Source organism: Oncorhynchus clarkii, chromosome 20 (genome assembly GCF_045791955.1).
Source record: "Oncorhynchus clarkii lewisi isolate Uvic-CL-2024 chromosome 20, UVic_Ocla_1.0, whole genome shotgun sequence".
In the NCBI taxonomy this organism is placed as follows: Eukaryota; Metazoa; Chordata; class Actinopteri; order Salmoniformes; family Salmonidae; genus Oncorhynchus; species Oncorhynchus clarkii.
In genome coordinates this window covers 52,598,790-52,616,177 of record NC_092166.1, presented here as the reverse complement: position 1 = coordinate 52,616,177, position 17,388 = coordinate 52,598,790, and positions in this window count along the sequence as shown.

Genomic DNA, 17,388 nt, shown 5'->3' with positions numbered 1-17,388 from the left:
TCTCAGTCAACATACCTGGTAAAATAAGGGTTAAATAAAAGGTCAGTTTGGGTGCGACCTCAGCATGCAACATCCTGTGGGTTTACTATCTACAGAAAGTCACATGTATGGAAAGGAGCACATAGTGTTTGTCGTTGTGAATGCAGTTAGACTGTTGAGTTCTCGGGCTATAAACCTTGGGCTATCTTACATCTGGACAGAAATCCGAGCAAGGGTAGCATTCCAGAGGGACATCAGAGACTGTAACGTTCTTTGCTTCACGGAAACATGGCTCACTGGAGAGACGCTATCGGAGTCGGTGCAGCCAGCTGGTTTCTCCACGCATCGCGCCGACAGAAACAAACATCTTTCTGGTAAGAAGAGGGGCGGGGGCATATGCTTCATGGTTAACGAGACGTGGTGTGGTCACAACAACATACAGGAACTCAAGTCCTTCTGTTTACCTGATATAGAATTCCTCACAATCAAATGTTGCCCGCATTATCTACCAAGGGAATTCTCTTCGATTATAATCACAGCTGTATATATTCCCCCCCAAGCAGACACATCGATGGCTCTGAACGAACTTTATTTGACTCTTTGCAAACTGGAATCCATATATCCTGAGGCTGCATTCATTGTAGCTGGGGATTTTAACAAGGCTAATCTGAAAACAAGACTCCCTAAATTGTATCAGCATATCGATTGCGCAACCAGGGCTGGAAAAACCTTGGATCATTGCTATTCTAACTTCCGCGACGCATATAAGGCCCTGCCCCGCTCTCCTTTCGGAAAAGCTGACCACGACTCCATTTTGTTGATCCCTGCCTACAGACAGAAACTAAAACAAGAAGCTCCCGCGCTGAGGTCTGTTCAACGCTGGTCCGACCAATCTCAAGGTGACCGGAAATATGACTGAATACAAACAGTGTAGCAATCAAACAAGCTAAGCGTCAGTATAGAGACAAAGTAGAATCTCAATTCAACGGCTCAGACACAAGAGGTATGTGGCAGGGTCTACAGTCAATCACGGATTACAAAAAGAAAACCAGCCCCGTCACGGACCAGGATGTCTTAAATAACTTTTTTGACCGCTTTGAGGACAATACAGTGCCACTGACACGGCCAGCAACCAAAACATGCGGACTCTCCTTCACTGCAGCCGACGTGAGGAAAACATTTAAACGTGTTAACCCTCGCAAGGCTGCAGGCCCAGACGGAATCCCCAGCCGCGCCCTCAGAGCATGCACAGACCAGCTGGCTGGTGTGTTTACGGACATATTCAATCAATCCCTATCCCAGTCTGTTGTTCCCACATGCTTCAAGAGGGCCACCATTGTTCCTGTTCCCAAGAAAGGTAAGGTAACTGAGCTAAACAACTACCGCCCCGTAGCACTCACTTCCGTCATCATGAAGTGCTTTGAGAGACTAGTCAAGGACCATATCACCTCCACCCTAAATGACACCCTAGACCCACTCCAATTTGCTTACCGCCCAAATAGGTCCACAGACGATGCAATCTCAACCACACTGCACACTGCCCTAACCCATCTGGACAAGAGAAATACCAATGTGAGAATGCTGTTCCTTCGACTACAGCTCGGCATTTAACACCATAGTGCCCTCCAAGCTCGTCATCAAGCTCGAGACCCTGGGTCTCGACCCCGCCCTGTGCAACTGGGTACTGGACTTCCTGACGGGCCGCCCCCAGGTGGTGAGGGTAGGCAACAACATCTCCACCCCGCTGATCCTCAACACTGGGGCCCCACAAGGGTGCGTTCTGAACCCTCTCCTGTACTCCCTGTTCACCCACGACTGCGTGGCCACGCACGCCTCCAACTCAATCATCAAGTTTGCGGATGACACAACAGTGGTAGGCTTGACGAGACGGCCTACAACGACGAGACGGCCTACAGGGAGGAGGTGAGGGCCCTCGGAGTGTGGTGTCAGGAAAATAACCTCACACTCAACGTCAACAAAACAAAGGAGATGATTGTGGACTTCAGGAAACAGCAGGAACACCCCCCTATCCACATCGATGGAACAGTAGTGGAGAGGGTAGTAAGTTTTAAGTTCCTCGGCGTACACATCACAGACAAACTGAATTGGTCCACCCACACAGACAGCATCGTGAAGAAGGCGCAGCAGAGCCTCTTCAACCTCAGGAGGCTGAAGAAATTAGGCTTGTCACCAAAAGCACTCACAAACTTCTACAGATGCACAATCGAGAGCATCCTGTCGGGCTGTATCACCGCCTGGTACGGCAACTGCTCCGGCCACAATCGTAAGGCTCTCCAGAGGGTAGTGAGGTCTGCACAACGCATCACCGGGGGCAAACTACCTGCCCTCCAGGACACCTACACCACCCGATGTCACAGGAAGGCCATAAAGATCATCAAGGACAACAACCACCCGAGCCACTGCCTGTTCACCCCGCTATCATCCAGAAGGCGAGGTCAGTACAGGTGCATCAAAGCTGGGGCCGAGAGACTGAAAAACAGCTTCTGTCTCAAGGCCATCAGACTGTTAAACAGCCACCACTAACATTGAGTGACTGCTGCCAACACACTGACTCAACTCCAGCCACTTTAATAATGGGAATTGATGGGAAATGATGTAAAATATATCACTAGCCACTTTAAACAATGCTACCTAATATAATGTTTACATACCCTACATTATTCATCCCATATGTATACGTATATACTGTACTCTTTATCATCTACTGCATCTTTATGTAATACATGTATCACTAGCCACTTTAACTATGCCACTTTGTTTACATACTCATCTCATATGTATATACTGTACTCAATACCATCTACTGTATCTTGCCTATGCCGCTCTGTACCATCACTCATTCATATATCTTTATGTACATATTCTTTATCCCCTTACACTTGTGTCTATAAGGTAGTAGTTTTGGAATTGTTAGCTAGATTACTTGTTGGTTATTACTGCATTGTCGGAACTAGAAGCACAAGCATTTCGCTACACTCGCATTAACATCTGCTAACCATGTGTATGTGACAAATAAAATTTGATTTGATTTGACAACCCATTGCCTTTTACACACTATCTGCTGACTGCCACATATAAAATAATGTGTGCTTCTCTATAAAAGCAGAGAACCGACACAGTTTGTTTAGTTTTTAAACTATGCACGGTTGAATGGAGGGTTGATTCCTCATTTTTGCTAATCTTATATTATAGTGTTGTTTAAAAGAATCTGCAGACTCTCCTTTGTTTTAGAATATCCACAACACGGGACAATGACCCATAATAAAGTGTTGTTTAAAAGAATCTGCAGACTCTCTCTCCTTTGATTAGAATTACCACAACACAGGACAATGACCCAACACACCTTCAGGCAGTGTAATGGCTATTTAAACAAGAAGGAGAGTGATGGAGTGCTGCATCAGATGACCTGGCCTCCACAATCACCCGACCTCAATCCAATTGAGATGGTTTGGGATGAGTAAAAAAAAATGTATGAACCTTTATTTAACCAGGTAGGCCAGTTGAGAACAAGTTCTCATTCACAACTGCGGTCTGGTCAAGATAAAGCAAAGCAGTGCGACAAAAACAACAACAGAGTTACACATGGGATAAACAAACGTACAGTCAATAACACAACAGAAAAATCTGTATACAGTGTGTGCAAATGAAGTAAGGAGGTAAGGCAATAAATAGGCCAAGTAATTACAATTGAGCAATTAACACTGGAGTGATAGATGTGCAGATGAGGATGTGCAAGTATAAATACTGGTGTGCAAAAGAGCAGAAGAAAATATATAGGGATGAGGTAGGTAGTTGGTTGGATGGATGGACTATTTACAGATGGACTGTGTACAGCTGCAGCGATCGGTAAGCTGCTCTGATAGCCGATGCTTGAAGTTAGTGAGGGAGATATGTCTCCAACTTCAGTGATTTTTGCAATTCGTTCCAGTCATTAGCAGCAGAGAACTGGAAGGAAAGGCGGCCAAAGGAGATGTTGGCTTTGGGGATAACCAGTGAAATAAACCTGCTGGAGTGCATGCTACGGGTGGGTGTTGAAATGGTGACCAGTGAGCTGAGAAAAGACGAAGCATTACATAGCAAAGACTTATAGATGACCTGGAGCCAGTGGGTTTGGCGATGATTATGTAACGAGGACCAGCCAACAAGAGCATACAGGTCGCAAATGGGGCTTTGGTGACAAAACGGATGGCACTGTGATAGACTGCCTCCAATTTGCTGAGTAGAGTGTTGGAGGCTATTTTGTAAATGACATCGCCGAAGTCAAGGATCGGCAGGATAGTCAGTTTTACGAGGGTATGTTTGGCAGCATGAGTGAAGGATGCTTTGTTGCGAAATAGGAAGCCGATTCTAGATTTAACTTTGTATTGGAGATGCTTAATGTGAGTCTGGAAGGAGAGTTTACAGTCTAGCCAGACACCTAGGTATTTATAGTTGTCCACATATTCTAAGTCACAACCGTCCAGAGTAGTGATGCTAGGCGGGCAAGCGGGTGCGGGCAGTGATCAGTTGAAGAGCATGCATTTAGTTTTACTAGCGTTTAAGAGCAGTTGGAGGCCAAGGAGTGTTGTATGGCATTGAAGCTTGTTTGGAGGTTTGTTATCACAGTGTCCAAAGAAGGGCCAGATGTATACAGAATGGTGTCGTCTGCATAGAGGTGGATCAAAGAATCACCTGCAGCAAGAGCGACGTCATTGATATATACCGAGAAAAGAATTGGCCCGAGATTTGAACCCTGTGGCACCTCCATAGAGACTGCCAGCGTTCCGGACAACAGGCTTTCGATTTGACACACTGAACTCTATCTGAGAAGTAGTTAGTGAACCAGGCGAGGCAGTCATTGGAGAAACCAAGGCTGCTGAGTCTGCCGATAAGAATGTGGTGATTGACAGAGTCGAAAGCCTTGGCGAGGTCGATGAAGACCGCTGCACAGTACTGTTTTTTATTGATGGTAGTTATGGTATCGTTTAGGACCTTGAGCATGACTGAGGTGCACCCGTGACCAGCTCGGAAACCGGATTGCATAGTGGAAAAGGTACGGTGGGATTCGAGATGGTCGATGATCTGTTTGTTCACGTGGCTTTCAAATACTTTAGAAAGGCAGGGCCGGATGGATATAGGTCTGTAAAAGTTTAGGTCTAGAGTGTCTCCCCCTTTGAAGAGTGGATGACCGCGGACGCTTTCCAAAATGTAGGAATCTCAGACGAAACGAAAGAGAGGTTGCGACAATGGTGTTGGATAATTGTCTAGCCCGGCTGATTTGTACGGATCCAGATTCTGCAGCTCTTTCAGGACATCAGCTGTCTGGATTTGGGTGAAGGAGAAGCGGGGGGGCTTGGGCCAGTTGTTGTGGGGGGTGCAGAGCTGTTGGCTGGGGTTGGGGTAGCCAGGTGGAAAGCGTGGCCAGCCGTAGAGAAATGCTTGTTGAAATTCTCGATTATCATGGATTTATCGGTGGTGACAGTGTTTCCTAGCCTCAGTGCAGTGGGCAGCTGAGAGGAGGTGCTCTTATTCTCCATGGACTGTACAATGTCCCAAAACCTTTTGGAGTTTAGTGCTGCAGGATGCAAATTTCTGTTAGGAAAGCAAAGGCTAGCTTTTTCAAACTGACTATGCATATTGGACTTCCCTGAAAAGTTGCATATCGCGGGGACTATTCGAAGCTAGTGCAGTGTGCCACATTATGTTTTTGTGCTGGTCAAGGGCAGTCAAGTCTGGAGTGAACCAAGGGCTACATCTGTTCAAAGTTCTGAATTTTTTGAAAGGGGCATGCTTATTTAAGATGATGAGGAAGGCACTTTTGAAGAACAACCAGGCATCCTCTACTGACGGGATGAGGTCAATATCCTTCCAGGATACCCGGGCCAGGTCGATTAGAAAGGCCTGGTTGCTGAAGGGTTTTAGGGAGCATTTGACAGTGATAAGGGGTGGTCGTTTGACCGCGGACCCATAATGGACGCAGGCAATGATGTAGTGATCGCCGAGATCCTGGTTGAAGACAGCAGAGGTGTATTTAGAGGGCTTGTTGGTCAGGATGATATCAATAAGGGTGCCCATGATTACAGATTTGAGGTTGTACCTGGTAGATTCCTTGATAATTTGTGTGAGATTGAGGTTATCTAACTTAGATTGTAGGATGGCCGGGGTGTTAAGCATATCCCAGTTTAGGTCACCTAACAGTACGAACTCTGAAGATAAATGGGGGGCTATCAATTCACATATGGTGTCCAGGTCACAGCTGGGAGCTGAGGGGGGTCTATAACAAGTGGCAACAGTGAGACTTATTTCTGGGGAGATGGATTTTTAAAAGTAGTAGCTCGAACTGTTTGGGTATAGACCTGGATAGTAGGACAGAATTCTGCAGGCTATCTCTACAGTAGATTGCAATTCCGCCCCGTTTAGCAGTTCTGTCTTGACGGAAAATGTTGTAATTGGGGATGGAAATTTCAGAATTTTTGGTTGGCTTCCTAAGCCAGGATTCAGACACAGCTAGGACATCAGGGTTGGGGGAGTGTGCTAAAGCAGTGAATAAAGCAAACTTAGGGAGGAGGCTTCTGATGTTAACATGCATGAACCCAAGGCTTTTACAGTTACAGAAGTAACAAATGAGAGCGCCTGGGGACACACAGGGCCTGGGTTAACCTCTTCATCACCAGAGGAACAGAGGAGGAGTAGGATAAGGGTGTATTAAAGGCTATAAGAACTGGTTGTCTAGTGTGTTCGGAACAGAGAGTAAAAGGAGCAGACTTTTGGGCGTTGGTAGGATAGATTCAGCGCATAATGCACAGACAAGGGCATGGTAGGTGCAACAGTGCAACCTTCCGGTTACTAGTCCAACGCTCTAACCACTAGGCTAAATCCTTGAGTGTTTTCTTTCCTCTCCAGCAACTGAGGAAGGACTGTATCTTTGTAGTGACTGGGTGTATTGATACACCATCCAAAGTGTAATTAATAACTTCACCATGCTCAAAGGGATATTCAATGTCTGCTTTTTTTTTACCCATCTACTAATAGGTGCCCTTTGCAAGGCTTTGGAAACCTCCCTGACCTTTGTGGTTGAATCAGTGTTTGAAATTCACTGCTCGACTGATGGACCTTACAGATAAGTGTATGTGTGGCGTACAGAGATGAGGTAGTCATTTAAAAATAATCTTAAACACTATTATTGCACACAGAGTGAGTCCATGCAACTTAAGTGACTTGTTAAGCACATTTTTACTCCTGAACTTATTTAGGCTTGCCATTAACAAAGTGGTTGAATAATTATTGACTCAAGACATTTCAGCTTTTCATTTTTTATTAATTTGTAAAAATGTTATAAAACCATAATTCCACTTTGACATTATGGGGTATTGCGCATAGGCCAGTTACACAAAATCTCAATTTAATCCATTTTAAATTCAGGCTGTAAAAAATTCAGGCTGTAAAAACAAAAATATGTAAAAAAGTAAAGGGGTGTGAATACTTTCTGAAGGCACTGTAAATGATCTCTGAGTGTGTCCTGATTTGGTGATTTGAGGAAGAAAGTAGAAAATGAATACTGCAATGGCAGAGAGGACCTGTTTCCATTGATCATCCTTGAGATGTTTCTACAACTTGATTGGAGTCCACCTGTGGTAAATTCAATTTGATTGAACCTTTATTTAATTAGGCAAGTCAGTTAAGCCCAAATTCTTATTTACAATGACGGCCTACACCTGTCAAACTCAGACGATCCTGGGCCAATTGTGCGCCGCCCTATGGGACTCCCAATCACGGCCGGTTGTGATTCCGGTTGGATTGGACATGATTTGGAAATACACACACCTGTCTTTATAACGTCCCACAGTTGACAATGCATGTCAGAGCAAAAACCAAGCCATGAGGTTGAAGAGGTCCGTAGAGTTCTGAGACAAGATTGTGTCGAGGCACACATCTGGGGAAGGGTACCAAAAAATGTCTGCAGCATTGAATGTCCCCAAGAACACAGTGGCCTCCATCATTCTTAAATGGAAGAAGTTTGGAACCACCAAGACTCTTTTTTTTAATGAATATTTAAAACATACAATACACTTGCGGTGAAGCCGCTCAACAACTACATCACATTAATCATCTAACGGCCTCCCATCCAGAGCGACACACAGAAGCAACCAGAGTCTCCCACCAGCCCTCCAAGACCCCCCCCCCCATACACAGTTCCCCAAGAGATGCCCCTCAACCATCCAAGACCCCACCTGAGAAAAAATATAGAAAATAATTCCATTCCCCACCCCCCATGCACCAACAACCGAAAAAAGATAAAGACAAAGGAAAACAGAAAACCATGCAAAAAACAAAAGACAATAAATATAACAGCAAGGCCAACTGAAAACATTTGAGTGCATGTATGGCACTATTTACATGTGTGTGTCTGTGCACATGTGTGCATTTGAATGAGTGTGTGTGTGTATAATGCATGTGTACATACACCTGCACAGCAACAGCCTCATGCAAACCGGCATTAACTGTAACAACACTGCCCCTCAGTGCCATTCAAAGTTTCCCTCAGCCCATCCCATCTGTCTCTGCTGGCTATTCTCTTCGGATTTCTATGCACCATATATCTTTCAACTATGCTGTGATGTTGAACATACAATTTCAATCTATCTAATAGAATAGAATCCACAGATTTCGAGTTGAAGATGAATACTTTAACTAAGAGTATTGGCATATTAGTAATTGACTGACCCGGTCTCTCCAGATCTCCTAACATTACTATTCTTAGGGTCAATTTTAGATCAATGTTATGCATTTTTAGCCATTCCTGAACCTGAAACCAAAACAGGCTACCTGAGGGCAATACCAAAATAAATGGTCTATTGATTCTGTATCCTCACAACAAAATCTGCAGAGCTTCGATGATGGTATGCCCCAAATATTTAACATTTTGTTGGTGACAAGAATGCTATATAATAATTTTAGCTGAAATGCACGAAGTCTTGAATCTTGCATAATTTTATTTAACGACTCATACCATGGAATCAGTACATCAAAAATCTGTTTCCAACTATTTTGCAATCTGTATAGCACAGCTGTCACCATCCTGGTCCTCAAATGAAATTGGTATCCTTTCCAATTTATGATATTTTTATTCCTCCGCCATATTTGATCCTTTATATTGGGCAGACAGACCAGTTCCCTACCTCCTCCCGCTGCCACTTGCCGCCTCCATTTTTGGGGTAATGCTGTAATCAATTGGTTGTAATCTTGGATTGGGAAGACCTTCCCATACAATTCTGATAACTCCATGAAAGACATAACTCTACCATTCCAATTTACAATATCATTTAAAAAAAAAATTAAAACATCTTTCCCATAAATACAGGTATTTTATCAACCATCACATTTGAGTTCCGCCATAATATTTGTCGTAATATTTGTTCTATCTTTTCAGGGAGATGAAATTGAAATTGTAGCCAGCTCTGCAATGCCTGTTTGAAAAAGACAAATACTTTGGAAAAAGTATCATTTTCAATTAATCGAAAATGAGACATGGCAATCTGCACAAAGGCTAAAAGGCCATTTTTAAACAATGGATGAGCTTTTCTTAGTATCGACTTGAGAACCATTTAGGGTCCAAGTAAAACTTTTGAATAACTGAAGCTTTGAGAAAGGGGGGTTTAGTGCTTTTATATTAAATAATCTCAACCCATCCAATTCATATGTATTATATAGATAGGCATGCTTTGTCTTGTCTGGTTTAGCATCCAAAATAAAACAAAATATTTTTTGCCTATATGATTTTAGAAAAAAAATGAATCATCAGGAGTAGGCAGCGCCATGAGTAAGTGAGTAAACTGAGATATGACTAAGGAGTTAATCAGGGCCATTTTTCCATAAATAGACAGGTATTTACCTCTCCATAGTTGCAGGATCTTGTCTATTTTTACAAGTTTTCTATTGAAATTCATTGTGGAGAGCTCATTTACAGTGGGGCAAAAAAGTATTTAGTCAGCCACCAATTGTGCAAGTTCTCCCACTTAAAAAGATGAGAGAGGCCTGTCATTTTCATCATAGGTACACTTCAACTATGACAGACAAAATGACAAAAAAAATCCAGAAAATCACATTGTAGGATTTTTAATGAATTTATTTGCAAATTATGGTGGAAAATAAGTATTTGGTCACCTACAAACAAGCAAGATTTCTGGCTCTCACAGACCTGTAACTTCTTCTTTAAGAGGCTCCTCTGTCCTCCACTCGTTACCTGTATTAATGGCACCTGTTTGAACTTGTTATCAGTATAAAAGACACCTGTCCACAACATCAAAAATATTTTATTTGAATAAAAAATACATGTGTTTGCATAATTAATGTCTAAGAAATTGAATTTCCATTTTTCTTATCTGTGCTTGGAATGGAAAACAATTAACCCAAAATAAGCTAGCAGTGTTATTAAAAATCTTTATTTAATTACCTTCAAATAACCTATAATTTCCTTTCTCAGAAAGTTAATAAAACCTCTCAGGAAAACTTTCAGGGAACCATAGTAACATGTTTTCAAAACCTCCCTGCAAATGTAAAATGTACATTCCCAGAACAGGCAAAATGTTCCCTTCCTTTCTCAAAATGTAAAAATAACAGTTAAACCGATCAGGAATCATATGGCTTCATTCCCAGAACCAATGGGGAAACAAAAACATACGTTCCCACAACTTCCAAGGAAACAAATGTGCTAACTGGGTTAACACAAAGCTAAGACACTTGTATATACCCCACAAAACATGCCAGAGGTCTCTTCACAGTCCAGAACCAAGGCAAACGCACAGTTCCACTGGGCACAGACGTCAATTCAAAGTCTATTCCACGTTGGTTCAACGTAATTTAATTGATTCTTACTAATGTAACGTAGTAGGGGTAGGCAGCCCTGGTCCTGGAGTGCCACAGTTACTTCATGTTTATGATTTAACCGACCTGGAAGACCAGGTGTGTTGAATTTAGTCATTCATTGAACTGATCAATTAGCTCAATTGGAAACCCTTGAATGTAGAAACCCTTGAATGAGTAGTTATGTCCAAACTTTTCTAGGGTTGCAAGCGTTGGTTGATTTTAAATGGAATCTACAAGTTAATAATACAATAAAAATTGTATTTGATTTGATTTAGTCATATTCTTTAACTTAGATTTTTGGTTGTAATGGAGACTTCAATCCAACATATAAATTATCAATGTTTTGACAAACCAGAATTAAAGCCAGACTCAGTGGCACAGATAGAGTAATCCAAGCGGAAGAAACATCTTAAAATGTTGATATTTAGTTGCATTGTTAACCAAACACAATTCAATATTACTTTTGTAAGACAGTAAATAGCCTAATGTTAAAGCTATCTTACAAACTAATGTAACAGTATTTATTCAACCTTAAAATGAGTACAACATCGATGGCCACATATTGAGGTTACTGTTACAATAAATGTCTTCTTATGTAATTATAGAAAGCGTGCATGTTCAGGGTCGCAGGTCTGTGGAAATATTCACAATTGCTATAATAATTTGCGCAGAATCTCAAATGTCATTGATCACTTGCACCATGCAGTGTATCACCCCTTTCCTACAGACAAATGATGAAATCGCCCTCTAGTGGCATTGTGACAGCTTTGTTGCTTGAATCAGATTGCCACTTTAATTAAAGGATGACATTGTAATGCATATCACTATTTATTCAATTGTGAAATATGATCAATTTAAAGTAAAAATAATACTTGGAGTATTTTGTCTTATACATTTGTATTGTATTATACAATATTTCCATGTACAAAGCTGTATTGTAGTCTCCTTGACTAATTTCCTCATTATAATAAAGCAGCTGAACACAGGAAACATGAGGTAGATTAAATCACTTACAGACACAGAGCTCAAACTGAAGATGCAGAATTTAGTCTGTAAATGTTCACCCCAAAGGGACAGCATCATGCTGTCACACAACATTTGTCATGAGACATCATAACGATCATTTTTTTCATTTAACTTTTTTTAACTGATGATTATGATGCCATGTTCTAGATGCAATTAAATTCAATACAACACAAATGATGAAATCTTTCACATAAACAATGTACAAGAACAAATCTACAACCAGGTAAAGCTACCTTCTTCAAGATGACATCAAGACACTTGGGAAATAAGTCCTATTTTGTATGTCAGATACAACAAGTTTTTTGTTAGTTCAGTTTCTTAATTTGTTCCAAAAACTGGTTTAGTCGAAAAGACACTTCAGACTGGTTCGCCCCAGGACTCTATCTGGAGGAGATGAGACTGAATGTGACATGACATGATGGCCCATGACACTCAGGTTTCTAGAGCTGCTGGACCAAGTAGAGAAGATGGTGTCAGGAAATAGAGAGCTTCTACAGCAGTCAGACCTTCCAGGAGGCAGAGGCCCAGGTCAGAGAGTTGTTTGAAGGGGGACTGAACAAAAATATTATTGGTAATAATAGGTGATCAGAGCAGTTAAAATAAGAGAGCACCGCAAATGAGTGGGGAAAAAGGCTGAAGACATAACTTTGTTGACTGGGCTCCATATTAAAGGCCCAGTGCAGTCAAAAAACAGATTTTTCTGAGTTTTACATATTTATTTTTCAACACTATGGGTTTGGAATAATACTGTGAAATTGTGAAACGTATGATAATGCCCTTTTAGTGTAAGAGAAATTGTTCTTGCTAAGAATATATTTTTGTTTGTTTTTGACCATTTTAATTGAAAACAATCACAGTAAGTTACTTAATTGTTACTCAGAAATAATTTGATATTGAGATACAAATGCCTGCATATTTATTATAATAATTAGGTTTGTCCCATTTCACACGTGTGGACTGGAAATATGTTTTTTTTGCATATCCCGCTCCCCTTGAGACACCCTCGGTGAGTAGGGTCACGGCCAGGGATCAGCCATTATTGACGGTGACCCTGGAGCAATTAGGATTAAGTGCCTTGCTCAAGGGCATATTGACAGATTTTTTTTCACCTAGACGGCTCAGGGATTTGAACCAGTGACTTTTCGGTTACTGGCTCTGCACTTTTACTCTTAACCACTAGTCTATTTGACCATCAGATGGGAGTGTTGTCTGGTTCTCAACGTGTATTCTACAAACTGCGAAGGGAAATGGAGAAAGTAGTCAGAGCAATTTAATGAAAAAGTAGAAATGGAATTAGGCTGAAGTGAATTAGAGATAGGAGGGGAAGGTTGAGATGGCCCTACTGTGAATTTAATTAAAATCACTGATTGATCTATACTAAATGATAGATAATTGTATTAATTGGTATTAATAGATAATTTCATTAATATTGCCTACTTTCAACTTTGATAACTGTTTTCCAACAGATTACTTTGTCAACCTTTGACTTCATCTTCAGTAATAAAGGATGAATCATTCAGATATTGTATTAGTCGTTTTATTTTACAAGCACACAGTGATCATAACCGTCAGTCATCAACTGAAATGCAAAAAGAAAGACATGAAAACAGAAATAAAATTCAATTCCTACACTCACTGCTGTTTTTCAGAACTTTGATGTACGAGCTAATGTTGCTTTCTAGTGATGAAACTACCATATAGCTTATGTTGTTTGCAATTAGCTACTGTATTTAGCTCAGTGGAGGCTCCTCAGAGGAGGAAGGGAGGACCATCCTCCTCACTGAATTTCATACAAATACAAATAGGGAAACTAAAAAAAGTCCTCATTTTTAGATTAAACTGTAATGAATATATTCACGTCACCAAATAATTGATTAACACACTGTTTTGCTATGAAGGTCTACAGTACCCTCAGCAGCACTCTTTCGGGTAGCACCATGGTGTAGCCGGAGGAGAGCTAGCTTCTGACCTCCTCTGGGTACATTGACTTCAATACAAACCTAGGAGGCTTATGGTTCTCATCCCCTTCCATAGACTTGTACAGTAATTATGACAACTTCCAAATAATTAATCTAGTATTGAAAGCATTAGCTAAAGCTAGCTAGCACTGCAATGCATAAAAAGTGGTGAGTAGTTGACTGAAAGAGAGAGAAACAGTTTAAACAAATGAACTTCTTCCAAAATTCAGGAGAAGCAAGAGACAGAGAGAGGGAGAGAGAGCTATATTTGGTTGTATTTCTTGAAAACTTTCACTTAGCTAGTGATTGCAGTTAGCTAGTTTAGCCTACTCAATCATCCGGCTCAAACAGAGAGGGATGCTATGTTAGCTAGCTGGCTATGGCTATCCAACACTGGAACTCTTCCAAGTCAAGGTAAGCTTTTGGTTTTTAAATGTATTGCCACCGGGGCACGCTGGTGTAACTGCTTAACTGCTTTCTGACCGTACTGCATGATTGCTGCGGGTTTACAAACGCGTTAGTTTTAGTAGCTACAGTATGTTGACTATGACATGACAACGATGTAGGCTGTGTGTAGTAGTTAACGGTCATGATATGAAGGTTTGGCTTGGAAGGTTTTTTCATCTGGTCACAGACATGTTTTGTTGTGCACTGAAATCCACAAGCGAAGGGAAAAGGTGAGAGGAGGAGAGTGAGTAGATAGTTGTGAGAAGGAATTATATATACAGTGCATTCGGAAAGTTTTCAGACCCCTTCACTTTTCCACATTTTGTTACGTTTCAGCCTTATTTTAAAATTTATTAAATCGTTTTTTCCACGTCAATCTACACACAACACCCCAGTCTGAGGTCCTGAGTGCTTTGAAGCATGTTTTCATCAAGGATCTCTCTGTACTTTATTCCGTTCATCTTTCCCTCGATCCTGACTAGTCTCCCAGTCCCTGCCACTGAAAAACATCCCCACAGCGTGATGCTGCCACCACCATGCTTTACCGTAGGGATGGTGCCAGGTTTCCTCCAGACTGGACGCTTGGCATTCAGGCATTCAGGAGTTCAATCTTGGTTCATCAGACCAAGTATCTTGGCTGTCATGGGCCTTTTACTGAGGAGTGGCTTCCGTCTGGCCACTCAACCATAAAGGCCTGATTGGTGGAGTGCTGCAGAAAGGGTTGTCGTTCTGGAAGCTTCTCCCATCTCCACAGAGGAATTTCAGAGCTCTATCAGAGTGACCCTCGGGTTCTTGGTTACCTCCCTGACCAAGGTCCTTCTCCCCCGATTGCTCAGTTTGGTCAAGCAGCCAGCTCTAGGAAGAGACTTGGTGGTTCCAAACGTCTTCCATTTAAGAATGATGGAGGCCACTGTGTTCTTGGGGATTTTCAATGCTGCAAAAATGTTTTGGTACCCTTCCCCAGATCTGTGTCTCGACACAATCCTGTCTCCGAGCTCTACGGACAATTCCTTCGACCTCATGGCTTGGTTTTTGCTCTGACATGCTCTGTCAATTTTGGGACCTTATATAGACAGGTGTGTGCCTTTCCAAATCACCTGCTCTCAATTTCAAGTCTCATAGCAAAGGTTCTTGTGTAAAGAAGGTATTTACAATTTTTTTTCGCTTTGTCATTATGGGGTATTGTGTGTAGATTGTTTAAATGTAATACATTTTAGAATAAGGCAGTAACGTAACAAAATGTGGAAAAAGTCAAGGGGTCTGAATACTTTCTCGAATGAACTAAAAAAAGATCATCCTCCCTACGGCAGTGTAGCCTAGTGTTAGAGCGTTGGACTAGTAACTGAAAGGTTGCAAGTTAAAATCCCCGAGCTGACAAGGTACAAATCTGTCGTTTTGCCCCCGAACAAGGCAGTTAACCTACTGTTCCTAGGCCGTCATTGAAAATAATAAGTTGTTCTTAATTGACTTGCCTAGTTAAATAAAGGTAAAATATTAAACAGCACCAACCACCACTGATTTAGCTTGCAGTAAAACAGCTTACATTGTTAGAAATGGTATTTCACTAAATAAATATTTCTTTGGATGCATGTTTCCATACATTATCACCACAGGGTGATGCTCACGCCACTTGTTCCCTCTATAAAGAGCCCGTAGAAATCCAGCCTTGAGAATAAATGCAATGAATGGTTGTAAAGCTTATATCAATTTCACGAGCTAGGGAGAAGAAAGCGTGCTGACTATGAATGATCACCCCGTTGAGAATAATGTCATTACATGTTATCCAGACACACACAACCGTGAATACGGTCCCTCTGAGGGTGAGATGAGAATCCCGAACCAGACAACCCCAGGCCCTCCGAAAATGTAGGCCCTCTGAGAATTGATGACATAGACAGCGTTGTTTTGAACGAGGAACAAGTGAATACTCCCTTTAAATCCTTTTAACAGTGAAAGGCACCTTGCATTTGTTTGTTCCACAACCTTGACACAGTTCATTCCGTCGCCATAGTTGGCATACCAACAGTGCAATATCAACCTGCCCTGTTACAATTTGACATGATCAAATTAGGGTCAGAGTTTTGTGAATGTTTCAGTAACACTTCCTCAGCCTAATTGGAATGGTGGAATCTGTAACAATAACAGTTAGGAGTGACTCAACACCATAACAGAAAAAGAGCTAAAGAGGGATGCAAAAAGAAAGACCGAGGAATGGAAAGAGTGAGGGAGCTACAGAATATGAGAGGGAGAGGATGGAGAGGAGGAAGAGTCATATCCTGCACATCGCCTCAATCCCCCTTTTAGGGGTCATACCATTGCCAACTGTGGTGTGGACAGAGGGGGAATGGGAAGTGGGATTTTGTCAGTAATGTATTTCACTCCCAGGACCCCTGGGAAAAGATCTGTGTGTGTGTGTGTGGGAGGGGGGGTGTACAGGCTTGGTCGGTGCCAACATAGTCACTGTGCCAAAGAGGGGATGATACTCTCTCACCAGCAGATCTGTGGGAAAATCAAAACCAGGTGGCCTGCCACAGGTGAGCCAACAAAGACAAAGGGCTAAGTACTGTACTGTGCTGCTGAGGCCTCCGCAAACAAGCAGCACTGTACTGTATAGGCAGTAAGGAAATTAAAAGAGAAAAAAGAACTGGAGGTTTTTATTAAAAGATAAGACCGAGAGTTATCTTTTTGCTGTGTTGAGGGAAAGAGAATGTATCAGGCTTCTGCAGTAGAGTTGGAGATAAGGAAAGACGTTATATAAAACCAGTTGGCTCACAAAATATTTGATATACAGTAGATTGTCAAATAACCCCCTAATTCCATTGGGTTGAAGACAATTCTATCCTTTATTTTTGGATTATAATTTCCATGGCATCAAATGAAGATGATGTAAAATGCTGGTCCATACATTTGTGAGCTCATATGAACATAAATAGCACCTACTGTATCTTTACTAGTGAACCATCTCTACTCTAATTATTCCAACACTAATAACTTACAGCAAAATACAGTATGAATATTAATGTAGACCTCTATAGGCTAAATATGCTAACTGGATGCTAAGGAGACTGACTGGCCAGGGACAACTCTAGTGGGAAAATTGTTGATGAATGTG